This window comes from Taudactylus pleione, unplaced genomic scaffold (genome assembly GCF_031769625.1).
Source record: "Taudactylus pleione unplaced genomic scaffold, aTauple2 ptg000198l, whole genome shotgun sequence".
Classification (NCBI taxonomy): domain Eukaryota; kingdom Metazoa; phylum Chordata; class Amphibia; order Anura; family Myobatrachidae; genus Taudactylus; species Taudactylus pleione.
In genome coordinates this window covers 8,745,642-8,764,710 of record NW_028284600.1, presented here as the reverse complement: position 1 = coordinate 8,764,710, position 19,069 = coordinate 8,745,642, and the positions used below count along the sequence as shown (strand labels likewise).

The 19,069-nt window shown below is 43.1% G+C and overlaps 1 protein-coding gene across 1 annotated transcript in view; it reads left to right on the top strand.

Moving 5' to 3' along the window:
- The first annotated feature begins 3,773 nt into the window (after positions 1-3,773).
- HMX2 (H6 family homeobox 2) overlaps positions 3,774-19,069 on the top strand; it is a 38,543-nt gene continuing 23,247 nt past the window's right edge. Inside the window, exon 1 of the mRNA XM_088476964.1 lies at positions 3,774-3,877. The gene's annotated coding sequence lies outside the window, so the exon portion shown is untranslated. The remainder of the gene's footprint in view (positions 3,878-19,069) is intronic.

The following is a 19,069-nucleotide window of genomic DNA, read 5'->3' as shown; positions in this document are numbered from 1 at the left end:
AAGAAGCTTTCCCTATGTTGTCTCCGTCTGATTTTCGTGCGGGGTGTCCGTTTCACAGTTCCGTTGTGCGTAATTGGAAGGACGCTCCATTCTCATCCAAGTGGCACCGTTACGCGATGTGCACAGCATGCGTGACAGTGGGTGCAGAGACCCAAAGACCATCCAAGCCAATCATTTTATTTTTATCACACACAAATTATCCCGTTTCCAGCCATTTGAACGTGTTCCAAAGATCATTTAAAACCTAGATATTTATTTAGTGCAACTTTCAACATAACAAAATAATTATCAGCCATGATAAAAATTTGATATTCTACGAACACTTAAGATTATTATTATTATTATTATTATTATTATTATTATTACTATTATTTAGTAGTAGTAGTAGTAGTAGTAGTAGTAGTAGTAGTAGTAGTATATAATAATATCATTTTAATTCACACCTAGCGGGTAAAAGAGAATCCACCTGTCCCCTACAGTATGCACTTATCTAGACCTCTAATTAGACCAATAAATATATCTCCCCTGCTGAATGGTGCTTATTTTAGACAGTCTATGAGATGCAAACATGCAGGAAGACCAGTGCATTTTTAAAGGGATGAAATTATATATGCCTTGACAAAGGGACACGTTTGGTCCCGAAACGTTGGTGTCAACTTTATTATACACTATTTATTCATCTATATCAGTCTCCGATTGCCTCTGTTTATTTGGACATGATATATATATATATATATATATATATATATATATATATAAAAGCAATTCGAAGTGGATATAGAGACCACAAAGTGGAACAAGCTTAGAGACTTGGATCACCTGTGCCAAACTTGGCATGTAGTACTAAACTATGTTCATCTCAGCTCAGTATGAAAAGTGCATTGAAGTCACCGTTGCAGGACATGAATACAGCACACGTTCATCAAAGTCTTGCCCTACTTAAAGCTAGTAGCATCCTGCTGAATGATAATTGTCATATTTTCTGCACAATCCACAAAATCAACCTCCAGTAGGAATCAATTTCTCTCATACCAAGATAAGTATCCCAAATTAAAAAAAAATTAAAATCCACCCAAGTGTCATTGCCTACGTCCAATGTTATGTGTATACACTGGGGAAAAGTATACGTATTTATTATGCACTTGTATATAGTTTGTTCTTCTATATATATATATATATATTTTAATTCTCAGTTGTTCTTGGAAAGATTTGAACCTGCTCTGAGATTGTCCTAAAACACACGAAGCCGATCCACCCAGCCATCTCTTGCTGGTGATAGCCCTGGCAATGCCCTGAGTTGTTTTGATGGCAAAACGATCATATCTCTTTCTATTTGGTTGATAGAAAAACGAACTCTTAAAATAATGTGTGTTTTTATTAAATGATGTCAAAGGAGGATTGAATGCTTTGAAAAGTGCCTTTTATTTGCAGTCAGGTTTTAAATAATAATAATAATAATATAGTGAAACTGGCATGCGACCTAACAGGAATACAAACACATATTCTAAAGTCAAAATATGTTGTCCCTTGTATATGATGACAACAGAGGGATGCCTCCACTGTTTGCAATACTAACTTTTAGAGGAACCAAAAAGGAGCTCATTAAAATGTTTCAATCACAAACAAGCGCCAGATTTAACAGAGAGATTCTCCTGTTACCAAATCAGAAGAAAATAACTTCTTTATTTGGGGTTAGTGTCTGCAAAACGTTTCTTGACTTATCCAGTCTTTGCTAGTACCAGAAATGACAAGAGATGGTAACCAGCCCAGGCTGTGCTTTGTATGTGTGTCTCTTTGGCAAATGTTACCACTTTAGTCAGCAGGTTAGGAAGGAGAGTTCCAATGCTGTAGTGGAGGACACAGGTGGGGCATCACAAAATGATTGCATAAAACCAGCCTTGATCTGTTCCAGAATTGAAAGCAATGAAGCAATTAAGTCCACTCTGGCTGATAAAAGATATCTAGATTTTGCTCACTTGTCCAGGTACCAATTCGTGCTCCTAGAATAGATCATGTATATAATGACATGGATATTTTTTTTTATTTTACAGTTTCTGCCATCTCGTGTTAAGCATTAGATACAGTAGGATTAAACATCTTTGTTTTTTTGACACTTCATTTCCATAGCTGTCTATAGAAGATGTCTATAAATATGGATTAATTCCAATTACTTAAGACTTTCTGTCCTTTCTAACAAAATAGTTAATGTTTATTAAAAGTCAGTGTTTTCCCAATGAAAGGTCTTTAAAATAATTATTCCTCACCACCAAATAGTATTAATAGGACATCGTTTCGTTTAAAGGCATTTGAAAAAGCAAACAAAACAATAATCAGCCTTTTCTAGATGCTGCGCCTAATAGTAAGATCTATTCGAAGTGTGTGCTTTAAACACAAGAGATTTTTCGATTATTCTTATTCAGGCTGCATGAAGCTATACATTAAGACCTTTTCTATATTAATAACCCTGCAATTAGGTCATGGAGTGCCCTAATTCAATTTAAAGACATTCATTTTATGCAATGGTAAAATTGGAAGGGAGGGAGATGAATGGAAAATTAGCTACATTAATAACAGAAAATGTAAAAGGTTTTTTTATTTACAGATAAAAGGCGGATGAAGCCTAGATTATACCACCTGTGTGTTTTCTGAGTAACTGCACATCCCCTGAATAAGCAAATTAAACTATTAAAGACACAAAGAGGGCTTCTTTTAACAAAATACAGATCTTTGTGTTCCAAATAGAGACAACACTCATAGTACAACAAGTACATTCATGTAGGCTAAAATAAACAGCTGCCCTCTTCTCAAGAAATGCAATTACATAGGGAAGGAACAGATAGAGCTGGAACAAGTACTATCCTTTATTGATCCCTATAATATTCTGCATTGTCTGCAGAAGTGGAAAGGTGGGGGGCTCTATCAGTCCACAGCATACCCCCCAAAAAACCCAGGCTGTGGGTAGTTAAGGAGCAAAATGCGCCGTGATGGCGCACTTGTCGGGGAGCTTGGCACAAATGATGGCACAAAGCACAGGGTGAGATGAGGGTATGGCACAGGTTGTAGCTGGGGGTCTTGTCAAGGGCCAGAATTTGGTAACTTCATCAAGGCATGAGGGCAAAGTGGAGGAAGCACAGTGTGTGGAGATATAATACAGTCAAGTCACCGTGTGTGCCAAAGCACCCAACAGCAGCCATGCACTGCGCCAATGCACATGGTAGCATGACAGGGTGGCATTGCACATATAAAGTTGTACATCGAGACAGGTCACTGTAACAGTTATCCTGTGAAATCATTACAAAAAGTGATCATGCAATGAAATGTAGGCTGGTGTGCCTTCCCCTGCTGTGGAACGTTGCTGGGTACTTTGTTCAAGCGCATTTTCTGGAGAGATCCAGCACCTACCGCTGCCACCCTCCTCCCAGCCCCTGAGCTGGGCACAATATCTGTTTCCCTTTGAATCTCTTTGATCTGGGCAATTCAGTCAAGCTGCCCTGTTTTCTCAGGCAATCTGTTAATAAATCCCCGTACCACTTGTCTTGATTCTCCCCAGTTTGGATTCCAAATCTGTGCGTTTGTTTGCAATTAAAGAAAGATGCATTTCTACATGTCCAGTGTTTTGTGTCAGACTGAGCAGATCTCGCTTCGTTGTTTGTACTAACAACACACATGTATTTCTTTTATTTGATAGTAAATACTCCCTCTCTTTGTATAGCAAACACTTGAGAAATATATAAGCTTCCAGTCACCACATATTACTCTTTATTCAGAAGAGGACCAGATGCTGCCAGCAGACGATTAACCCCAACAGAGGCTTCTCCCTGCTAACTCTACACCTGGCTCCCAACTCTGCAACCTGGGGACAGCACAACCAGTGCAGGTCAGTAGCTTCATGGGCACACAGGAGAATGGAGGTGGGGGACTGTGATTCCAGGAGAGGGTCCTGGTTCAGCCCTCTTTTTTATCCCGAATTCTCAAATATACCACTATTCTAATCAGCACTAGTTTAAATAGACACGAATTAATAACTGGAGATAGTCTGCAATTTAGTGAAAGCTCCCATTTCTGTAGGGGGAGGGGTGATAATATATTATCTGATAGTGCTCCTTTCTGCACAGAGATCGCCTTACACTAAACATGAAATAAAGTCAATGTAAGACCAATATACATAATACATATTAGCGAAGTCTTTTAATATATTTCTTCACCATGAACACTTTGTAAGAAAGAATGGGGTGGGGGTGGGGGAATCTATTACCTATCTATGTACATACAGCACATAAATAAAATGCAGTCTGACACTTGTGTTTATCTCTTCTATTTCATGAGTAAGCATCGCCCATTGATTACCAATAGCTCACCCAACATACTGGATTATGCTCATCACAAGTATAAGTCCCAAGAAAAAATAAATAAATATATATATATATCTTTTTCAATGAATAATACTAATAATAGTAGTAATATTCATAATAATATATTGACTTGTTCGTGTATGGGTTCCAAATTTGCAGCAAGATAGTCCAGCGCTTTGCAGATCTGCCCCTATATTTATATACAAATATAATGCAACTGTCTTTGCAAATAATCACTTTAGCCTATCGACTGGTAACAGTGTGCAAACAGAATGAGGAGCCCATTAAGAAACATTAACAGATTGCTGCAGCATAATGCTCCGGTCCATATTGATCGTAAAATGTCTGTAAAATATTGTTTCAAATGAATCTATTGTTCCAGCGCTGCTCTGTCACTTGAGTGACCTTGGTTTGTGCTGGAACTGCCAAATGCGCCTTTCATGACTGTTATTAGATTAACAAGTTTTTAGCAAATATGACTGCAGGGTAGGAAACGTGCACCGGATTTTTTTTTTTTTTTTGGTCTATGGTTTCATAATTTGCACGACCAGCCCCCCTCATAAAGCACTTAGTTAAATGCTCGTTATGGATTCCCTTACGTCCTAAAGCATCCTATTGTTGTGACCTTCCACATCAGCCACCAAACGTCTCCACTCCAAGCCAAATACACCTCTGTCCCCCCACCCAGATGGACTTAGGTTTCCTAAATAATTTTAGAGGGGGAAAGGGGGCTGATACACCTGCATTGTCCGAGAGGAGGGCACAAAACAGCACTTTCACGGGGCAACCTGCTGTAGGACAGGTGTGGGACTACAAGTCACAGCATGGCCTGCCAGTAGGGTGCTTTTAGCGTCACAGCACCCTACTGGTATAGAATAATGATGCTTTGCGTAATTGTTGCATTATCGCAGTGGTCCTCAACTCCAGACCTCACGTAACCCGGACAGGTCATGTTTTCTGGATCTCTTTAATCATACACAGGTGAGATGATCCAGTTTGCTGGGTCATTAATTATAGCGCCTGTTTACGCAGACAGAAATCCTGAAAACCTGACCTGATGGGGGTCCTTGAGAACATTGGGTTGAGAACCACTGAATTACGTCATAATAACGCAGGAATGTTTGAATGACAATATTAATTGATAGGTATAGTAAATGGGGGTGGGCATGAACTACAGTAGAACAGACCATAAACCATTCGGTCACTTTTGTTATATAGACTTATTTTGCTCTATGCTGTGTTTTGTTGGTAATGTACTATATAGTGTGTGTGTAATTGAGAACAGGCACCTGTCAGCTGCTAGTGGCTGAATGCGGGTAGAGGGGACACGTGCTTACTGAATTCTGCAGAAAGCAATGAACGGATTAATTCTATATTAAAGCTTGTCTCCAAACGTATGCAGTACACATTTCTGTATTTGTAGAACTACATGTCTCAGCGTGCCCTAAAAGCAGGGATTTGTAGGTCCAGCGCAGCTGGGCAGGCACAATTTTCCTCTTTGAACGACTGTCTTTCATATAATTAAAGCAGCACAGATAAATAAAATCGGGTCATTACAACTAATCAGTCGTTAAAATGTAGGAAAATACGTTTTATGTATTAGTGCATGGATATGACACAGGCTGTAAATTCGGTTTGCAAAAAGTGTCCTCGGTTTCTGGAGTTTTTTTTTTTTAAACCAGTGTCCTCTCTAGTGGACAGTGTCTCATTAATTAGATCAATCTGTCACCACTGCGTTTAATTCCCTCAGTGCCAGCTACTGTCTTTATCGCCTGCCCTGCTGCGCCCATTAGTGAGGCCAGTGAGGTGCCCCAGCATCCTGGCTGCGCTCTTGTCTCCTGGCCAGGGCTGGGCTGGAGCCTTCTCTGACTTCCCAGCCTCCTGTTGATAGAGAGCAGGAATCAGATTTTCATCAAACTTCTATTAAGTGAAACATAGGTTGGAGGGCAGCCCCTGATTGGAACAGTTTAAATTTTAATTGTGTTTTTAATTTGACATATAGTTGCAGAAAGGAATGACACTACAACGCCAAAGGCCGGTCGATTTTCTTAATTTCTCCCAGAGGAATTGATGGGTTTATCAGGCAACTAGATTGGAAAGCCATTAAAGTTCTCTCTGGCTGGCTTGTTAATTGGAACTTGATGGATTGGGGGTAGGCAATGCTGATCCAATCTTTAGGACTTTTCTGTTTTCCAATAAATTACCCAATTCATTTTCCAAGCACAGATTACATAAATTGTGCACCTCTAAGGCTCCAGGGCTTTTTTTTTAACCCCCTCCCATCCCCCTCCTCATAGCACTGTGCCAAATGCTATTTGCACCAAAATATGTTCTGAATGAAAATCGAAATATAATCAACGTTTATACTTAGAAAATTTATTGCAATCATTTTCTCTGGTAATTTCCTTATTTTAAAGTTTGGACATGTCATATATCATATCCTCAGTCCCTGTAAAAGTGGTGAGCAATCTGTGCTTAATATTTAGCAAAGCTTGATTTCAAGATCAAACGTGTTTATGATTCCATCTGTCATTTACTCCCATACACTTCTCCCGATGTAACAGCCCGGCTACAAGCCTATTTTCTAACTGCAGCAAAAAAAAAAAAAGAAAAATGAGGAAAAAGATCAATTTTTATTAAGGCTTCATGAAAGCTCACAGCTACCTCGGTATTTTGCTGATCCAATGCCACTGCACCTTTTCATTGCTGGCAAAAATGTGCTGCCTGACCCTGGATGTCTGTAGTGGCAGATATGGTGGTTCCCAAGGGGGCAAATGCCCTTCTCGTCGCCCGCACACTGGGCCTGATTAAGAGGTGGACGCTAATGGCGACTTTTTCTGCAGCACTACTGTAGCTTTATGCTAATGCCGCAGCCAATGGAATTTGTACAGAGATGCCCACCGACTGGGGCGTTATTCCGCTGCTTTGCGTAAAAAGTTGCTCCATTGGACATTGCACCAACCCCTATGGAGGCGTAGAATGTCGGCCCGAAAGTGGCCGCCAGAATCAGTGCAATTGTAAAGAAAAGTTGCACGCTACACGTCTGCGTCTTGCTGTCCAAACGCCCACGGAAATTCCAATTCTCTGAGTCCAAATTCACTCCTCTGAGCAGTAACCGTCACCCACGCCTTGCATCTTACCTTGTGCCAGCAAGCAGGTCCCTCCTGCTATGAGACGCCATCTCCCCAGTGATGTTGGAGAAGATGGTGCATGCACACAATAGAGTAAAGCCTCCGGCACATGGTCAGAGTGTTTGTTTCCACTGTGCGGTACCATCTTCCTGGAGATGTCACTGGGAAGATGGCGCCATGGAGGAGGAGGGACTCTCTGGCTGGCACAAGGTAAGTATACTATTGGTGCAGGGTGTGCGGTGTGGGGCCCCCTGGACCAAGGGGCCCATATGCACCACACACCCTGCACCCATTAAAAATTCACCTGTGCCTCACAGCACTGAAGTCATGAGTTCAATTCCCGGTCATGGCTTGTTTGTGTTTCCTCAAACACACACTCCAGAACATACTGGTAAATTGGTGGTGCTATAGAAATAAATGATAATAATAAGATATGGGGCGTTCTTACGTAGGCAAAGCTCTGTGAGGGTGCTGCAGATCTGGACATAGCAGGGAACATGACTATTTGGTGGCGTACCTTTTGCTACACACCTGCGTTTTTCTAGCTACCCCTCATTACCTCCCCAAAAAATGGTCAACCTGTCACTCACTTTGTGAATAAATCCTTTCTGTGACTGCCATCGCTAATCTATCGCCGCGTGAACACAGTACAGCTTTGGCGTATGCGCAGTAGCAAATGAATTACTTCACTGCATCCGACATGGCCTGCTTCACGGAATTAGGCCCATTATTTGGTCCCCTCACAACTTGTATGTAGGTCAGTAGGGAATTGTGAATTGGGATTTGGAACACTGCAATATGTATTATGTAGTGATATATTTAATGCATATGATTTGGGCTGAGGAGTGACCACAGCCACAAATATGGCAGTGCTACATCTTATAGAAAGTTGGGGGTGCCGTTGTGGGGATAATTTAATAATTTTCTTACTGGGGCATCCTCAGCTCAGAGGGACTCAGAAAAGCACAAAGATCTATGAAATTATTATTATTATATTATTATTATTATTATTATTATCCTTTATGTATAGGGCGCCACAAAGGTTCCACAGCGCCTTACACAGTACATAAATGAGCACACAAGAAAAACAGTTAATAGTAATACAAAACTCTGGAGGACAAGGTTTATAAACATAGCTGCATACCACAAGCAGCAGGGCCTCAGCACCCAACTGTTAGGTGCCAATTGGGGAGTTAGGAGTAAATTATACTACAAGTAGGTGGAGGAAAAGCACATGAGGGACGAGGGCCCTGCTCGTGAGAGCTTACATTCTAAAGGGGAGGGGCAAGAATGGACTGGGAGTGGGCTTCAGTGTGGTCTAGCTTTTGGAAATGGCTATCCTTCCCCACTGTTGGGCAGGCATGTACCCTACGCCAGGCCATCTCCACACTGGGGGACTATTATCACCCCCACCAAATGTATGTGGGGATTCCCAGTGTCCTCTCTTGCCCAGGGCACAAAAATATTCAGTTACAGATCTGGTAGTAGCCACATGTCTTATTGCCCTGCACCACTGGTAGCCCCCCCACAAACATTGGGGCATAGAGATCATTGATAGATGCAGAACATGTCACAATCAGGTCACATAACAAAGTAGGGGTGGGTTTGGTGATTACAGTCCATCCTTCCAACATGCCGTCTCTGTGGGGGTCAGCTCATGTGCAATGACACTGTGTTTGGGGCTTTACAATAGATCATCAGAAGAGGCCTCATCCTGCTCTTCCCAGCATGCAGGAACTTCACCACACATGCCCCGGCCTCCATGCTTGCTAAGAAAAACAGAATAGGACCTCTAGGAGAGAGGGACAGTATTTCCAATTTATCCCCCCACCCCCACCTCGGGTCACATAGAGATCGCACCTTATGCAATGGAGTAGTTACAGCACTGATTATTGATTCCATTTGCAGCTTTTATTGCACGCAAGTTGCTTTTTTTTAAATGCGCATGAGTGAATTTACGATTCTGGGTCTTTCATCATGGTTTATGGTGTTGGACTAGGGGGCACATTTATTAATGATTGCATTTGCAATGTGATCTGGGTATGGGTTAGAATGTAAGCTCTTCCCTCATGTGTTTTTCCTTCCTTTACTTATATTGTTCACTACTCTATACTCCAATGTTTATATACCATATACTTGTCCTGCAATGTCTTGTACTGTATGACACTGTTTTCTTGTTCTGTTCAACTGTTTCTGTACTTTGTTTATGTACTTTTAAGGCGCTGCGGAACACTTGTGGCGCCATATAAATAAAGGATAATAATGATATTAATAATAATGGTACCGCCCACGACCGGATTGCAAGATGCGATCATAACGCAGGAATGTATCATCCCGTCCCTGTGATTTTCCCGTAGTGCTGCCGGGGCGATTGCAAATGTGTATTCCCGCTGTCTGCACATGCACGCCCACCATTGTCAGGGGAGGATTCCCCCCCCCCCCCCGAAAACATGTGTTTTCGAGGAATAAGCCGCAAATTCTTTAATGATAAAAGAGCCCCTAGGGCTCCATAGTAAGGGGGTGGTGTGGCGTGCAGTAATGAGACTAAAATAGACTGTGAAAAGTAAAAAATATAGGCGTCTGGTGGGGTCTGAGCTGCGGGTGCCATAACCCTGGTGTAAGTGTAACACAGATGATGATGATGATGATGATGATGATGATGGCAGAAATTAAAGGGCGCCCTCCGAAACATGGCTGAATAGTGGCTGGCAGCTATCCTAGGGGTCTGCCAACACCCAAAAGCCTCAAGGGTAAATAGATAGATAAATGATAGTGCCAATAGTCTTTTCCCGGACCCAGGAGATATACCAAATACAGATATAGTATAACAATATATCTTTTTTTTTTCTTAATTGCAATAAATATATTGTTATACTATATTTGTATTTGGTATATCTCTTGGGTCCAGGAAAGGCTATTGGCGCTATCATTTATCTATCTGATGATGATGATGATGATGATTGTCTCTGATTAGTCACAAATGTTAAAAACAGACCCATTTATGTAAACGCCCTGATGAGTTGTGCCATTTCAAAGTCACTTTACACGACATTGAAAAGTGTTTTTACACAGATAAAGAATGCTTTGTACTCACTTGGGCAAGATGAAGATTGCCACACACAGTTTTCACTGTGTATATATATATATATATATATACATACTTACTGGTACTTATTATATGCACTATCTGACTGTACTGCATTTTCACTGTGTCGTCAGATATTTAGCAAACTCACATTGGAACCTCAGTACCCAGCTGCAGACTTGTGTTTGCGACCAGCACTGATTATAATTCATTTATTTTTATTTTTGCAGACCCATTTTGCAATTCTGTGTACTTGGAACTCTGAATAAAGCCCCATACATTAGTTACATGAACTAATATGCAATATGGTCCATAATAGCGGCGAATTAAGCTGCTGAATTGTTGTGATCTGTGGGCCTGATTCAGTAAGGATCGCTGTTGGATTGCAGCTCCGTAACTGCACGCAGGTCTGCTGCGAAAATATGCTAATGATTGCAATCGCAATGCCGTCGCTCTGCCAGCATAGAGCCGCCCACTGCCGCCCACTACCGCTATCTCACATCCATAACACTTTGCAAACCGCCATATACATCGGTAACATTGAGTACCATCGGATCCTCACGCAGAATTACAGCAGTCCTGACCTTACTTAGAAATTGCTAACCTCATAGCACACAGTGAGTACTCAAGCTGCGTTTGCAGTCGCAATGGCTAATTTATGCATTCCCATGTAACAGCATTCAAACGTTCAGGCGCGCTTGCGTTTCTCCGACCACTCCCCCGTCACCGCCCCCAAATGCTCACTGCCTGGCAATCACTCTGCGATGGCTCTGCAAGGTCTCCGTGATTGCCGTACGATCACAGTGGAGTCTTCGTGAACGATCACTGAGATGCATACACATGCGCCGTACGCAACAATTGGCCAACTGCGTGCGCATTGGCAATAGCGATGCTTGCTGTATCAGTCCCTGTGTCTTTTATTTCCTTTTACAGGAAAAGGTGTCCAGAGTAGGAAAACTTCTTCGCAGCTGGATCTCAACATATTCTGCAGTTACTATTTTATGTGTAAGCTGCTTTATCCCCCTGTAGCTTTGTTACCTGTTAGCTAAGTAATTGGAGGGGATCCTGTGTGTGTTCATAGTGAATGTATTGGCATTTAAATGAGTAAAGTGGAGAATCGTGCTCTTAAGCTCCCGTAGAAATGTAGTTTAACAAGCAGGCTGAAGCTCACTCCTGGATCAGATTGCACACTGAGAGCTAGAAAGGATTCAGCGTTTCATCTTGGATTACACCTGGGCTGTTACACCCCCACCGCAAGTTTCTTGCACTTCTAAATATTTCATCACACTTCAGAATAAGTAGGGGTTCCACTGGCTCTGCCATCTTGAGTCTGTGGGTGCTGCCCTGCGATGGAAGTGGAGCAACTTTTATACTCATGACTGTTGGTTATAATAAGGGCATGTTATGACCTTACTCTTCTGTAAACACATATTCCTCAAGGTCTGTGAGAACTGTAAAGTATTAGAACAACTTTATTACTAGATTCATTTATATTAGCTATAGCTGCCAAAGCTGTAATCCCTCTGTGTATGTAGAAAATGTACTGTAGATGTCTCTCAAGTTTTGTTGAAAATAAAACCCTTCCATCTGATTAAAACATAAATCCCACACTAAGGGCCTCATTCAGTATTGGGCGCTAATGCGGTCGCAACTGCGATTTCACACGGAACACAGGTGTGAAAATATGCTAATGCTTGCCAAAGCACGGTCCGCAGAAAGACGCCCACTGGTACCTTCTCATATCCGTTCACTGTTGCACTCCTGCATAAACATCGGTACCATCGATGTACATCAAGCAGTAACGCAGCATGTGCGGCAAGTCTGACCAGCCGCAAACACTGCAGCTCTCCTCGCACGCACAGAACACTCATATTGCAAAGGCGATCACAATGCCTAATTTATGCATGCCCATGAAACAGCGTTCAAACAGTCAGACAGCCTGCCTTTACCTAACCACCTCCTCCCCCGTTACCTCCCCAAACACTGACCGCATGACACTCACATTGCGAATGGATCCTCTGTGAATTACACGCATGGGCAATAGCAAATAATGGCTCGATATGCGTAAAATATCGGGTTTGCATCTGCTGCTGAATCAGACACTAATATATCAAATAAAATATGGCACATGAGGACCAGTCACGGAGCCCTCTCGAAAGCTGGAGGCCAAAAGCAAATGCCCTTTGTGCCCTGTCCAAAAACTGACTCAGGTGAGGTGCACATTTGCAAAAGACAGGATGCTATGTGTAATACTGTTAGATCTATGGGCCTGATTCAGAGCGAGCGGTCTGAAAGAGCGTCCGGCTCTGAATCAGGCCCTATGTCACAAAAATGAAACATTAGAATAGGTAAAACTGCAATTACTCATTTTGTCACTGTGACCAGCTAGACCCTGTCTATATCTGGGCCTTACGCAGAGGATGTGATGGCATACAAGTGGATTTCAGCAGCTCTATTAATAAAACACTTCATTTTATTTTGTTTATTAACATATTGACTTACCCATTTCATCGGGAGTTAATTCTTTGTTGTAGTTTCTTAACACCGTTTAGTTTGCATGGTTTGCATAAATACTTTAAGCTTTACAAATTTGACCTCAAGTGACCAAATCAGAATTTGTGATACAATTTTAGATAATGTAATGTAGTTATATTACGATTTAAGTAAACAATCCCAGACACCCAGAGCCTCATAATACTGAACAAAGATTACTGATACATTATTGTGCAGAAACCATTTATTAGTATAATAATGTTTAACACTTCACCAATCAGCACAGGTAAATATTGTAATATCTTGAAGGCATGTAAGGAATTATCAATCACACCTGCTGTCCCCAGCCTCATGCGAAAACAATCTTATTTTGTACATATTACGTCCTGAGTAGTTATATAGAGAGGCGAAATTGTGTATCTAATTGCGGTGTGTGCGTGTTGTGTTCTGTAGAGCTAAGTGTGATTGAAGCACCATTCATCCGATTAGATACCCAACTCATTGCAATATCTTTTCGGGTGCTATGATTCGGGAAAGTCCTCTTGGTTCTGCCTTTTATGGTATCCTAGCATGTGCTATCAACATATTGGGCTCAGAGGCGTCACCGGGTCTGGTGACACCTGGAGCGCACTCCATACCCCCCCACCCTGAAAAGGGGGCGTGGCCTATCATAAAGGGTGCGTGGCCTAGTGGAAATCTTGATGGCATCACTTTTCTTCCGAGGGTGACACCCGTGTGCTGTCCGCCACCCCATAGCGACGCAATTGGTTGGGCCTGATTCGAAGTTGCACACAATGCTGATGGTGGAATGCGTGTGCTATGGATCTGGCAGGCACCAGCGCATGCACACAGGCACCGGGTTCTAGGGACAGCATCAGCTGCAATGCCCAGAAAGCAGGTAGGGGAGACAGGAGAATAGGGGACTGGCTTTCGAATGGAAACACTCTCTATTAATTGCTTTCTGCACGGGAAAACACCTCCCCCTGGGACTGCCTGTCCCGTGCGTTATTAGCAGATAGTTCTTCTCATGGGAAGTCACTGCCAGTGCACAGACTCCAACAAGCTCACTGGGGGGGGGGGGAGATTTTACTGGGGGGGGAGGTGCTGCAGGCCCTAGGTAAAACCCACCACTGGTCATGACTGCAGCCGCTCTTGAACATTTAGAACACCAGAAAGTAGGCTTATACTACTGTAGCATTAGCATAAAGTTGCAGAAGCGCCTACAGCACTACACGTGTCAGCGTGCGACTCAGAACGCTCCTGTGACATCACTCAACCATGACGCCCAAGGTGATGTCACTAGTCCCTAGTGATTTGATAGGCTGAATATTAGCCAGGCCACAAATGTCTGCCTACGCTGTGCGTAGGGATGGGTAGACTGGATGTCTACATGGTCTTTTTTTTATTTACGAGCCATGCAATTCTCCCAAGTCCCCATTCATTTGTATCACTCAATTTAACAGTTTAACCAGGCCTCTCTTCTAGCTCGTTATGAAACATGTCCGCTGCTTGGCTGCACAGGATTCTATGCTGCCTGCCTAGTGGAATTAATTTTTCATGAGATTCCTGAATTAAGTGAGAAGTCCGCTTACTTCCACTGTGCTCATTTCTCCCTCCAGAAGAAGACGGCGGAGGTGTGTGTATATTGTGGTGGCCGTAGAGCTGGGCTGCGATGTGTCTGAAATGGGAATAAGACATTGATTTGTGGAGTATGCCTAGTAGAGATGGAGAACCAGCCCGAAAGGCCTTTGAGATTCTCCGTTCAGCTGACAGATGTGCTCATTTAACAAGCTGAAGCTGAAATGAGTGTATAAAACCTGCCCATTTAGCTCTGACAGAGGAGATTTCACGGCCTGTCTACAAAGGTTGTAAATTCTGTCCCCAACTGTGCTGCAGCAACGTTGGTCAATGTATCCAGACACTGCGGGCAGGGACCCCCTGCTCCTAGCATATGCCTCTCTGAAATGGACATGCTGGGTGCTATTGACTGGCAGACATTTAACAAACCATCTTCACTTTGTGAACCCTACCGCCCCCCCCTTAGGAGGAACCTCTTTCCCAGGATAGAAACGGCCAGATCCCTGATGTACAATTATGTTTAATTATAAATATGTCTGCCATAGCTGCTGGGCTTATTCACTAATAGTGTGCAAAGGGGTAAAAGCCCAGTAACCCAATGCAACTAATCAGACATTTGCTCTCACTGTCTAATTTGCACAGCACAAATGAAAGGTCATTTTTGATTGGTTGCTATGTGCTACCACAATTGATGTGTTTGCACTTTGTAAGTGAATATCCCTTACAGTGATTGGTTAAGGAACCAAATTATGAACAGTTTTAAAATGATTAAAACTGTTCTCCAAATATTTGCATGGTCGCACATGTACAGTATGGGCGCAACATCTCATGCGTGAAGTCAGCAGAGTTTAGACTTAAGTGTGCCCAGTCCTACCCCAGGCCTACAACACAACAGAATGAACTGACTTTTGCTGTCCCAGCTCCATTCATTCTGCAAAATGGGGAATTACAAAATGACAGTGGAGAGTGGAATTCCACAGAAGGGTGAACTCAAAGATCGTATCATTGTGGGATGGTCTTTCATAGGAATATGGCCACTGCCAGTTAGAAATGTCTGAACTATTTTTGAATAAACAAAAGCGTCCCGACATCCAAGGAAATTGAAGACAGAACAGGTTGTTGTATTCTTTGTCGAGTTTCATTTTTCTTACAATAACGTCTCAAAACATGCAAGATGCTTTTATAGTAGCTACAGACTAGCTGGATTAGCTGGACCAGGTGACCTCTCTCATCCACTAAATGAATCTGACTACTAAGGGGCCGGCGCTGAGTCAGTACTGCGCCGATTTGTGTACCATATCTTCCACATGCACAGAAAGCGAATGCATGCAAATGTGCGGTTGCAGACCCGTACCTGCACCAGGGGCGTATCTATAATGGGTGCAGGGTGTGTGGGGCACATAGGCCCCTGGATCCAGGGGGGCCCACACAGCACACCCTGCGCCCATTGTCTTATACTTACCTCTCCGAAGTCCCACGTCGGCTGGGGAGGCGCTACACAGAACGCCTGGAAAATGGCTGCAGAGGCCACTTTCCTGACATTCTGCACAGTAGGGAAATCTCTGGGAAAATGGCTGCCGCGGCCATTTTCCCGGTGTCCTGCACATGCGCAGTAGACTCCAGGGCACAGACTAGTGCCCGGAGTCTACTGATCCTGTCAGTATGCCGCGGCCGCCGGAGAGAGAGGAGGGTGCCCTGGATGGTGAACACGGGCCCCCACCTCTCGCCCTTGACCTGCATGTATAAAACCTTACACCTAGAGAGGCAGAATGGGGGTGGGCAGTAAGGGTGTGCTCAAGCAGATGAGGCACACCAGAAATTACGAGCATATAGGCCTGTTAGGAGGTGTCTCTTTGACACTTACTACAGAGCAGGCACAAACACATGCTGATGGTGATAACTTGGTGCGAGCAAAGGAGCAAGCGTAGGAGGATCCACATCCTAACATAGGGCCCAATTCAGAGCTGTTAGTTATTAGCATCACTGCTGCATCCAAAGATGCTAAAATATGCTAATTCCGCAGGAGGCGTCTGAGGATAAAAGACACCCCCTGGCGGCATCGCAGATCTCAGCATCGGATCACCATCGGTCGCGGCATTGGCCATCTTAGCGAGCCTCAGGCTACTCACAAAGGCCATCGCAGCTACGTAGCAGAGGCCAGTAAGTCTGTGTCAGAAGACGCAGACACTGGCTTCGCCAATTCCAGAAAACAGGGGTGACATGCCTCCTATTCCCCACCCTCAAAGCACTGCAGCATGTCATCATACTGGGAATTAGGGGCACTGTGGCTGTAGTGGCAGTAAGAGACCTGCACATGCGCAGATCTCCAACAGTCGGAGTTGTACGTAAACCATTGGGCGCAGTATTTAGTGGTGGAGCCTTCCAACAAGTTCTCTCCCCACCCCCCACCAATAAAAAAAAAATATGGGGGGAGAACCAACTCTTCTAACCTTTTGCATTATATAATGTTTAAAAACACAGTGCACTCAGCTGTATTACAGACCCTCGGGCACCCAGAGGGTAACTGTACGCCACACAGATCAGCTTATTATTTAATGTCTTCCCTTACCGGAGGTTGTCAGCTTTTCCAACAGTGCTTCTGTTTCTTCATCCGTTGTGCATTATAATAGCTGTCTACAGGATTGACAAGTAATTGATACAAAGACGTTATCGCACATTTAATTAGTTTAACACCTTATCTTGACAGCTGAGATACAAGAGCCGGACATTTGCTGAATTGTCTGTATGCTGCCTCTGCCACTAGGACGGACATTTAATTATCTGTTGCTACATCAAAACATAAATAAGTGTAGCTGAATAAGCAACTTAGTAAGCGCAATGTACAGTATGTTTTTCTTATATGTGTATACCATACTTTGTGCCATAGGGCTGATGGTGTTAGTAGCTTGTCAAATGAAAGGTTGAGTTTTTAGCTTACACAATGGCTGCCATCATTGTATGTACTCTATAACAAATGGGATGTAAAATAGGGAGATGTGGAGGCAGTTTCCTCATGTGTACCCATAAATCTCCCTAAGCAGAACAACAGTGTCCTGGACCATGCAGCAGATTACAATGAGCACATTTACAAATTGTGCGGAGCCCAGGTGTAGATTCACTAAAATATCTAAAGAGGAAAATTGGGGGTGCTACCCATAGCAACCAATCAGATTATTACTATTATTTTCTAGAATGTACTAAAGTTAATGATAGCTAGAATCTGATTGGTCATTATGAGTTAAGCTGGGCACACACTTGCCCAATCCTCGAGGGATCATCCACCAGATCAGACTGTTTATACAATCCTACTGCAGACCTAGTCGCAGAATCTACATCCAATCTACGCGTACACACTTGTTGAATTTTGCTGCAGACCTCCAATCTGCAACTGCTGAAACAATCTGCTGAAAGGATTGTATCACCGTACACACTCTTCCAATCTTTGGCAGACCAGCTGCCACTCACACAAAAATGTACATACTAATGGGCAGAGCTGCACAGCACAGTATGATCTGTGCAGGCTAAAAAGAAAAAGATTAATGAAAAAAGAAAAGAAAAGTGTGGGGTCCTTTTCCCCTAATCAGTAACCAGCCCCGGACCTCTGAGCCTGGGCTGGCATTGGAAAACAGGGGGAAAAAAAGGTATGGGGTTCCCCCTATTTTCCAATAACCAGCACAGGGCTGTATCCCACACATTTTTTTCTAAAGAATTAACCTTTTATGCTATTTTTTAACACATAATGAAGCCTGCACAGATCACGCTGATCTGTGCAGTGCTTTCAGCCCGTCCACAAAGGTGGAGCTGCTTGAAGGTGGAATTGGGAGAAGAATTGGACAAAGCAGTCGCAGCAGAGTACACACTTCTATAATAGCCGACTGGTTGGGTCTCCTGACTCGACCAGACAACCAGGACTGGTTGAAAGCAGAGGTCGGGTGAGCGTACAAACTCTTCCAATGTTGGACCAATGGTAAGTCGGGGGTGGGATTTAATGCAAATTGTACAGGTGTGTACCCAGCTGAACACCTCCACTTTTCCTTTTTAGAAGTTTTAGTAAATCTACCCGCAGTCTTCCATCAGATAGATGTGCATATTCTCCTTGTTCATCTTACATTACCCTACAAGAGGTTTTCTTTCACCTAGCAAGCCATGAAGAAACTATTCATTGAACTATATCAGCCAACCAGACGGTTGCTTTCAAAATGGCAGAACCATCCTCCTCATCTGCATAGTTACCTGATCACTGAGGGGACTATTTACTAAGCAGTGTTAGGAGACAGAGTGAAAAGTGGTAAGAAAGTGATAAGGTGCCAGCCAATCAGCTCCCAACTGTCATTTTTCAAACACAGCCTGTGAGATGACAGTTGGGAGCTGATTGGCTGGTACCTTATCACTTTCTTATCACTTTTCACTCTGTCTCCTAACACTGCTTA